This window comes from Lithobates pipiens, unplaced genomic scaffold (genome assembly GCF_037356315.1).
Source record: "Lithobates pipiens isolate NorthernLeopardFrog02 unplaced genomic scaffold, aLitPip1_a1.2 Scaffold_8, whole genome shotgun sequence".
In the NCBI taxonomy this organism is placed as follows: domain Eukaryota; kingdom Metazoa; phylum Chordata; class Amphibia; order Anura; family Ranidae; genus Lithobates; species Lithobates pipiens.
This window is the reverse complement of record NW_027507903.1, coordinates 59,299,176-59,308,906: the sequence shown is the minus strand read 5'-3', so window position 1 is coordinate 59,308,906 and position 9,731 is coordinate 59,299,176. Positions and strand designations below refer to the sequence as shown.

General features: G+C 46.0%; 1 protein-coding gene across 1 annotated transcript in view; it reads left to right on the top strand.

Annotated features, from left to right (window-relative positions):
* The first annotated feature begins 3,112 nt into the window (after window positions 1–3,112).
* The window catches only part of USP8 (ubiquitin specific peptidase 8), a 104,707-nt gene continuing 98,088 nt past the window's right edge, over window positions 3,113–9,731 (top strand). The window contains exon 1 of the mRNA XM_077470847.1: window positions 3,113–3,420. The gene's annotated coding sequence lies outside the window, so the exon portion shown is untranslated. The remainder of the gene's footprint in view (window positions 3,421–9,731) is intronic.

Genomic DNA, 9,731 nt, shown 5'->3' with positions numbered 1-9,731 from the left:
CCCCAGATGTTTTGGAACTACATTTCCCATGATGCTCATGCACTCTGCAGTGTAGTGGAGCATTATGGGAAATGTAGTTCCAAAACACCTGGAGTGCCAAGGTTCGCCATCACTGTCCTATAATGTACTGCATATATCAGGTGCTTGTGAGGACTGAAGGAGGGGGCTGTACATTTTTAGGCTTCTTTCAGTGCTAGAGACTTGTTCCAGTTTGCACAGCACAGGAGGGCTCAAGCTTACAGTATAACAAAACAAAAACTTATTCACACCATGGCCTCTGAGCCACATTCTAAATCATTTACTGGCACTAAAAATGAATGATCCTCAGCAGTTCTCTACTTTTTATATAGTCACCCAAATGATTATCTCTATCACTTATTTAGCTATAACATCACCCCTCCATGTGTCCTTTCACACTTGCGGCCAGGGGGGGGGTGATAAAAACAGGTGGTTGACACAGACCCCCAACTGCCCACCTACAAGCAGACATGGTGCCACTCAGATGGGTGAGCATTGTTGTACAGCAATTTCAGTGATACCTGCCAAGTTTGACGGGTTGCACCACCTGTCAAACTTTACCATGTAAGTGAGGTTTGCAGTTGCAGTATGTGCCCACAATGCATAATTGCTGTTTGCCAATAAAAAACAAAAACAAAAAACAGACATCAAGAGGTGGCAACATCACCTCCTGAACACCCGCATATTCCCCTTCACTGTCCTCTGAAAAACAACCCACTGTAAATCGATTTTCAGGGGGACACTAAACTGGTTAAAAAAAATAAAAGTATTCAAGTATGTGCACTGCTCATTGCAAACAAACACAATTGAGGGGGAAGAGGAAAGGTTCGGGAGCTTAAAGTGGAAGTTACAAGGAGGCAGAAAAACACAACAAGAAACAATTTCTTTCAGAGCCATTAAAGTGGTTGTAAACCCTTTCAAACCAATTTGACCTACAGGTAAGCCTAGATTAAGGCTTACCTGTAGGTCCAAGAAATTTCTCCTAAACCTACATGGTTTAGGAGATATTTGCCGAAAGACAGCGGCGCGCAGGCGCACTGAGCGTGGCACCGTCACTGACGAAGATGCCGCGCGTGTTGGCTCCCGTGCGCATGCGCGGGAGTGACGTCATCGCGGCTTCGCCGAATGACAGCGGCGGAGCAGCGAGACCCCACCGAGAAGATGGATGCGCCAGACTACAGGGGACAGTGGTGACATCGCTGGCTCCTGTGTCAGGTAAGTGACACATAATGGACTACTATGCGATGCATAGTAGTCCATTATGCTTTACCTTTGCAGGGAATGAAAGAGGAAGTAAACCCATCAGGGTTTACTTCCTCTTTAAGTAGTGGATGTATGTTGATTATTTTTATAGAATAAGGACATTGTTTAGTATCACTTTAGCATTTTTTTAAGCTCAAGACACCTTTAGAATTACAGTCATCAAACACGGGCCTCTTCTTATAGCGGACTCTGCTGCCACACTCCCAAGGAATCGCCTTCAAATACACAACTTGGATAGATTAACTAAAACTGGTGCACAGAATTTGATGCAGCTGTGCATAGGAACTAATCAGCTTCTAACTTCAGCTCGTTCAGTTAAGCTTTGACAATAAGCCCCTGTTCACATCAGTGCAATTTGGCATGTGAAATCATAGCCTATTGCTGGCCCAATCGGTGTGATTCGACTTTGTGGCACTGCATTGATTTCCAAAAGTAGTTCCTGCACTACTTTTGGCAACTTCGGGGGCGATTTTTCAATAGACATCTGTGCATGAATGTACAGATGTCTTTTAAATCGCCCCCGAACTCGCACTGAAATGAGGGTTTGAATTTGATTTCAAAACCACATTCAGTGTGAACGAGGGCTAAAACCTAGAAGCTGATTGGTTACAATGCACAACTGCACCACATTCTGTGTGCTCCAGTTTTTAGTGAATTTTCCCCAGTGTCTTAGGCCCCTTTCACTCGCTGATCCCCACTGAGCAGTTGGATAACAGGTCTGTCTACACTCACTGTGCAGAGCGGACATGGACACAGTCCCGCTGTCCTCTACGGGGGAACTGGGTGAAAATGGACCTCCTGTTCATTTTGATTGGATCATTTTCGATCTGCCAGACGGATGGAAAATAGGACCACCATCTGGCTGGATTTGGCAGACAAGATGGGATCAGATAGCAGCAGGTGTCAGCGGACATGTCACCGCTTACATCCGCCACCCCATAGAGGAGACTGGAGAGTCCAATCAGGTCTGCCTGAAAAACTGGCAGATGGACTTGATCGGACAGCCCGTGTGAAAAGGCCCTTATGCCACACGATCAGAAATTCGCCAGCATAAGACAGATGAGAGCTTTTGGTCGGAAAATGTGTATGCTCCATCGAGTTTCGGCCAGCAAAAGATTGAGAGCATGTTATCAATTTTTCACTGACCCGCAATAAATATTACAAAATGTCACAAGTCCATCACTATATACTTGTTCTGAGTCAATTGATGCAAGACGGTCAGCATGACAGCCAGTCAACTAGCATTTGCATGCCTTTCAAGATTTCAGTGCTAAAAAAGTGCAAGTGTAAGGACTGCCCTGCACGCAACAAATGAGGCCAGGTAACTCACATATTTTTTTAAGCTCTGAGTATTTTACCCATGTATTTATCAGCGTCTTTCTTGCTGCCTTTGGGGTGTCATTAACAATTAACCTTTTGCGCACATTGTAAGATTACTGTACTTGGACTGTAGCCCAAGGTATTCATGCAAAAAACACATGTTGCACTTGCTTTGCCACTTATTGTTAATGGAACCCTAAATGTGTCAAAGCAAACAACGAATTTGCACATAAAAAAACGCACTGCTAAAAATGATACTAGAGCTTCTTTGCTGTGTTTAGCACAGCCCATTAAAACAGACTGCCTCATGTGATAAAAAAGACAAAGAGGCACATACACATGACACACTAAACAGTGATTTGCACATCATTGCACACAGCACAACCGGGTAAACACCTCTACTACTTCCTAGATCACTTCCTTGTTCATGCCACAGAGGTGAAGGTGTAGATTTATTTGCATAGAGACCAGCCTGGAGGAGGAAGAGGTGATACAGGAAGAGGATTAGTAAACTGGGAAACAGGTCGAATGAAGAACCTGGCTGTACAACATTACAGATTATTTGGCATGTACAGTATCTCACAAAAGTGAGTACACCCCTGACATTTTTGTAAATATTATATATTATAATATCAGTGGACTCTTCACAAACAGCTGCAAACTTTGTGGATGTATCCTGAGGATATGACGAAACGCGCAAATTGGTGACCTCCACGGCGACCAGAAGTGACGTTTGCGCACCATGGCTAGCTGAAGACAATCAGGAAGAAACAGCAAGGCTGTGTGATCCACACTGACGCTCTCCTGTGCGGCGGACTGGTGACTATGCTTTACAGTTATATGCTCTATTGCTTTTAACAGTTTGTACATGTTCTGTATGGGGGTCGGGTTTTGTTACAATAAATGTGTGAAACAGGATTACACTATTTTGTTATTTTCATTCCATGATTTTATATGACTGGAGTGATTCACATTTTCTAACCTGGCCCGCATTGCTGAGGACTCTCCTTTAAAGTGATATAAGGATTATCTTTGAGGCCTGTGATATCCTCAGCTCTGGTGAGTGTAACCCCATAGGGGAGTACGCCTCACATGGTGAAGATCTGGGTGAGAAGTATATATTTGTTGGCCAGAAATTCTATGGACTGACACAAGTGCTGTTATAACATGGGATTTATACAGTGATTGGACTGGACTTTCTTATGTTATTGCATTTTATTATATTATATGTTTTCATGTGACAACAAAAATGTGAGGAGTGTACTCACTTTTGTGAGATACTGTATATGCAGCTAAAGAATAAGCACTGCAGATATCAGCAGTACTCATGTAACACCTTGATATGTTTCACACTGTAGTGATTAATGAGAAGTTTCTATGATCACTGCCGATGTTTGTTGTTAATTCTTCATAAATCTCCCTGCTCCTTGCACCATTCACACAGATTTTCTACCAGGCAAGACTATGTTGTCGGCAATGTATTGAAAGGTGGATGTCAGCCCGAGACCCTAGAATAGTGCTGGCAAACCTAAGGCATGCGTGCCACAGCTGGCATGCAGAGCCCTCTCTGTGGGCACGCAAGCTTACGGTGCCAACGCCATCAGTATGGGGGGGGGATCCCCCAGCCAGGTAGTCACTTGCACTGGTGGTGCAGGCACAGAGGAGCCGGCTCCCTTCCTTGCATCAGTGAGATTGGGCAGAGGGAAGGCTGATTGTGTGTATGCACCGAGGGTAGCCCAGTGGAAAGGACTTACACAGAGTGTCTGCTACTGCAAGCAGTGCTGCGTTGCCTCTGGAAACCAAGTTTGAGAAGAGAGACTCCTCCCTTCCTGGACTTTGAGAGCCAGTAAGAGAGTGACTGCCTGTGCAGGGCCTCGGGCGCAGAAGCATGTGGAGGACTGTGTACATACACAGGTAGGTCACTGCTATAGGGGAAGGGGGGGGGGACGGGTATGTGAAGGGGGCAGAGGATACTGCTTTGAGAAGGGTTAACCCCATAGCAGTGTCCTCTACTGGCCTTCACATCACCCCCTCTGAACCCTGCATTCTGAGCACAACAAATTCCTGAACCAACGCATTCCTGAACCCTGTATTCTGAGCACAACGCATTTCTGATCCCTGCATTCTGAGCACAACGCATTCCTGAATCCTACATTCTGAGCACAACACATTCCTGAACCCTGTATTCTGAGCACAACCATTCCTGAACCCTGTATTCTGCACACAACACATTCCTAAACCCTGTATTTTGAGCACAACGCATTGCTGATCCCTGCATTCTGAGCACAACACAATCCTGAACACTGCATTCTGAGCATAATTCCATGTGACACTTTGAAATAAATAAGTTGGATTTGTGTCGCTGTTTGGGCACTCTGGCTCAAAAAGGTTCGCCATCACTGCCCTAGGACATTCTATCTCAACAACATTAAGGGTCACCACACACGTTACAATCTTAACATAAAAATGTTGTATAATCAAATTAGGATTTACCAAAACTATGCAATATCAATACCTACCTAATCTATCCAATCAATTTATATGCAATCAGGCAAGCCTTTGTACTGCATAGTTATTGGTAGACCTAAAGGAGTACAATCAGATTGTAACGTCAGTATTAGCTTAAAGCATTTGTAACCTTAAAAAAAAATAAAAAATAAAAAAATAAAAAAAGGATCCTGTTCCTGTAAAGCATGTTATACAGCACAGTGCTTGTGCTATGTAATGTGGTCCCTTGTATCATATAAAATACCTGGCTGATCATCCCTGGTTCTGCCCTCCCCCCTGTAATCTGATCACAGTTTATCATGGCTGCTGAGCACTGGCACTGTGGTCAGTTTATGTGCCTCCATCATCTGCAGCTATCTTGTCTGCTCTCCCCCTTCTGTCTGTGCCAGTGCCTGCCCCTCCCCTCCTGCTTCTGAAATAACATTTAAAATCTCATATAATCCTGTGTTTGCTAATGCTGTGTGCTTCTGTCTCTGTGATTTATAAAAGAAAATGCAGTATATACCATATTTCAGAGCACCGCTCACGTGACTGGCTGGCTCTCTCCTCCCGACTGACGTCAGTGGTAGAATCTTGGCCCCCAGCCGCAGCAGCTGTCATGTGAGCGCCGCCCTGAAAATTCAAGTTAGACTTACCAGTAAATTGTTTTCCAGGAGTCTTTCAGGACAGCACCTGAGAAAGTGGCTCCTCCCACTTGCCAACAGAAAACACTGAACTTTAAAAGGAAGCTACTTTCCACATGTTGCAAGTAATAGTAGAAAACCTCCGGCCCCAAGCTGGAACACTTAATCATAATATGGTTAGTCACAGTATACAAAAAAAACAATAGGCGCGGGTTGTTGCTGTCCTGAAAGACTCCTGGAAAACAAGTTACCGGTAATTCCAACTTGAATTTTCCCTAAAAGCGTTTCAGAACAGCACCTGAGAGGATAAAAGAGATTTACACCCTAGGGAGGGAAAATCCAGTCTGTAATGAGGGGCAAAACGTAAAGTAACCTGACCAAGTAGCTGCCTTACAAATTTGATCTGGGGTGGCGCCAGCTTTTTCTGCCCATGTAATGGCTTGAGTCCTGGTATAGTGAACACTAATTCCCAGCAGGGGGGGCGGTGGAGTAGACCCATCTAAGTGTAGGCTACCAAAATAGCTAATTTAAGCTATCTAGCAATTGACCTCTTCGCTGCTTGTTGGCCTTTTTTGTTTCCAGAAAAAAGAACAAAAATCTTTTGTTACTTCCAAGTAATGTAATAGAGTTCGTCTCACATCCAGGTTGTGAAACTGACCTTCCTTTTCTCCTGAAGGGTTTGAGCAAAAGGTTGGCAGGATGATCTCCTGCGACCGGTTCTGAAACATTGCTACTTTTGGCAAAAAGCCTGGATCTGTCTTAAAGTGATTGTAATGCCACGTACACACAATCAGATTATCCAGCGGACCAGTGCGTGGGCTCCGGCGGACTTTTTGTTCCCAAGAACTGAAGAGCGGGACAAGACTCCCAAAGTCGGAAGAAGACCCCCCAAATTGGAAGAAGACCTCCGGACGGCGGCAGCGACGAAGGGGAAAGCCTGGCTCCTCCGCTAGTAAGAGAGCTAGCAAAAGAGCAGAAGATAGGGGAGGAGTCCGGCGAGAAGACCCTGAAGACGGAAGAAGACCCCCGGAGCTGTTTAATAAAGTACTTTAAAAACCAGTGTTTGTTTATGTACACTTTTCCCCAGGTGAATGGGTAGGGGTTCATCGTACCCCATACTCCTTCACATAAGGTAGGGGCCGGAATCTGGGGGCCCCGTTATTAAAGGGGGCTCCTGGATTCTGATAAGCCCCCCACCCGCAGACCCCGACAACCAACGGCCAGGGTTGTCGGGATGAGGCCCTTGTCTTCATCAACATGGGGACAAGGTGCTTTGGGGTGGGGGGGCCACAGGGTCCCTCCTGCTATGGACTTTGGGGGACCCCCACACCGTTTTTTTTGGCGTAGGGGTTCCCCTTAAATCCATACCAGGTGACAGGGCTCGAGAGGTGTCAATCTCACCAATGGAGGCAGCGACATTGACTTCCTTCGCTAGTTCCGTCTACTTGGAGGCACGTTCAAAATAAACAGACTTTACTCCGCATGGGGGCAAGTCCATACATTTTAAAAGTCAGGCGGACTCCCGCCATAGTCCAGCGGACTGTCCACTGGACCTAGTCCACTGGAAAAGTACAGTCATGTGTAGGCAAGTCCGCTCGTTTGGAAAGTCGGCAGATAGTCTGATCGTGTGTACACGACATGAGGGTTTATTTTTATTTTTAAATAACAAAAATATCATACTTACCTCCACTGTGCAGCTCGTTTTGCACAGAGTGTCCCAGAATCTCGTCTTCTGGGGTCCCCCAGCGGCTCCTCCCCACATCAGATAACACCCTAGGAGAAGCGCTCTCCCAAGTGGGCTATCTTGCTGGAGCGCTCCCGAGTCCAGCATTCGCGTCCACAGCTGCTGAATGTATGACTCAGCCAAGCCCCCCGTGTCATTGGATTTGATTGACAGCAGTCACTGCCGGGTGTTTTCTCACCTTAATGCATAGGATGCATTAAGGTGAAGAAACACAAAGGTTTACAACCCCTTTAAGTACAATCCTATCTGGATAAATGAACAAAAAAGGTTCTTTAAGGCCCCTTTCACACTGGGGCGGTTTTCTGGCGCTACAGCACTAAAAATAGCACCTGAAAAAACAGGACCCTTTCACTCCAGTGTGAAAGCCGGATGGCTTTCACACTGGAACGGTGCGCTAGCAGGATGGTAAAAAAGTCCTGCTAGCTACATCTTTGGAGCGGTGAAGGAGCGCTGTATTCACCGCTCCTAATCTGTTCCTACCCATTGAAATCAATGGGACAGCGCGGCTATACCGCCGGCAAAGCGCCGCTGCATTGGCGCTTTGCAGTCGGTTTTAATCCTTTTTTCGGCCGCTAGCGGGTGTTAAAACCACCCCACTAGCGCCCGCAGACATAAAAATAGCGGCCCTTTACCGCCGACAGCCGCACCACCCCAGTGTGAAAGGGGCCTAACTGATAGCGCATGCAGTTCACTGATTCTTCTTGCAGATGTGATTGCAACTAGAAATACAGTTTTGAAAGTCAAATTCTTTAGAGAGACTGCTTGTTGTGGTTCAAATGGTTCCTTTGTGAGGGCTTGCAGAACCACTGAGAGATCCCATTTGGGAAAATGCTTAGCTGGAGCTGGTCTGGATCTGGTAAGTGCCTTGCAAAAACCTTGCAACCAAAGTTTCTGAAAAAATTTATCTCTCAAGAAAAAACCCAATGTGGCCACTTGCACTTTAAGAGTGCTGACTGCAAGACCCTTGTCTACACCCTTTTGTAAGGATTATAACATTGAGACAATGGGGATTATTTAAAAAAGGCAAATTCATTTTGCATTACAAGTGCAAAGTGCACTTGAAATTGCACTGAAAGTGCACTTGGAAGTGCAGTCGCTGTGGATCCAAGGGGGACGTCCAAGGAAAATAAAAAACAGCATTTTAGCTAGCACATTATTGGATGAGTAAATCAGCAGAGCTTCCCCTCATTTCATATCACACACGGATACCCAAACAGTCCGTCGAAAGCTTGCGCGATGACGTGTACAGCACGTACGACGGGACTAGAAATAGGAAGTCCAATACACAGCAATATAACCTTTCGCCGTGTAAATCCTTTCTGAGCATGCGCCATACTTAGTCCGTCGAACTAGCCTACTCACGAGCGGATTGTCCGCTGAAACCAAAGTCTGACGGACAATATTACGGAAATTCCGAAATACTTAGTCCGCCAGACTGCACGCTGAAAAAGTCCGCTGAAGCCCACACACGAACGGACTGTCCGCTGAAATGTGTTTCGATGGACTATGTTGGCCAGACAGTCCGCCCGTGTGTACGCGGCTTTAGTCTACAAGAAATGTAGACCTTCCACACCTTGGTATAAATAGCTCTAGTTACTTTCTTCCTACTGGAAAGTAAAGTGGTTAGTAAAGGTTCTGACAAACCCTTGTTCCTTAGCACAGGGGTGTCCAAACTTTTTTCAAAGAGGGCCGGATTTGATGAAGTGAACATGCGCGAGGGCCGACCATTTTGCCTGACATTCTTTGAATCGTTAAAATTCGGTCTAAGTGTGTTCGTTCGAGCTCTAATACACTGCCCAACAAGAATTCTCTTGCCTTTGTGGCTGTGTGTGGGAAGAAATGAGCTTGGGTGTATTTGTACATACTGTATTAATTGGCGTATAACACACACCTTCACTTTAAGAGGGAAGTTTCAGGAAAAAAAATGTTTAAATAAAGAACTGAAGCAAAATAATGGTCAGTGCCCACCAATGCAGCCTAATCAGTGCACATCTGCAGACCCACCTTTGCCAGGAACACACCCACCACAGCCAGGAATGCACTCACCATAGCCAAGAATGCCCCCACCATAGCAAGGAATGCCCCACCATAGCCAGGAATGCCCCCACCATAGCCAGGAATGCCCCCCCCATAGCAAGGAATGCCCCCACCATAGCAAGGAATGCCCCCACCATAGCCAGGAATGCCCCCACCATAGCCAGGAATTCCCCCACCATAGCCAGGGACGCAGCACCATTGCCAGGGACGCAGCACCA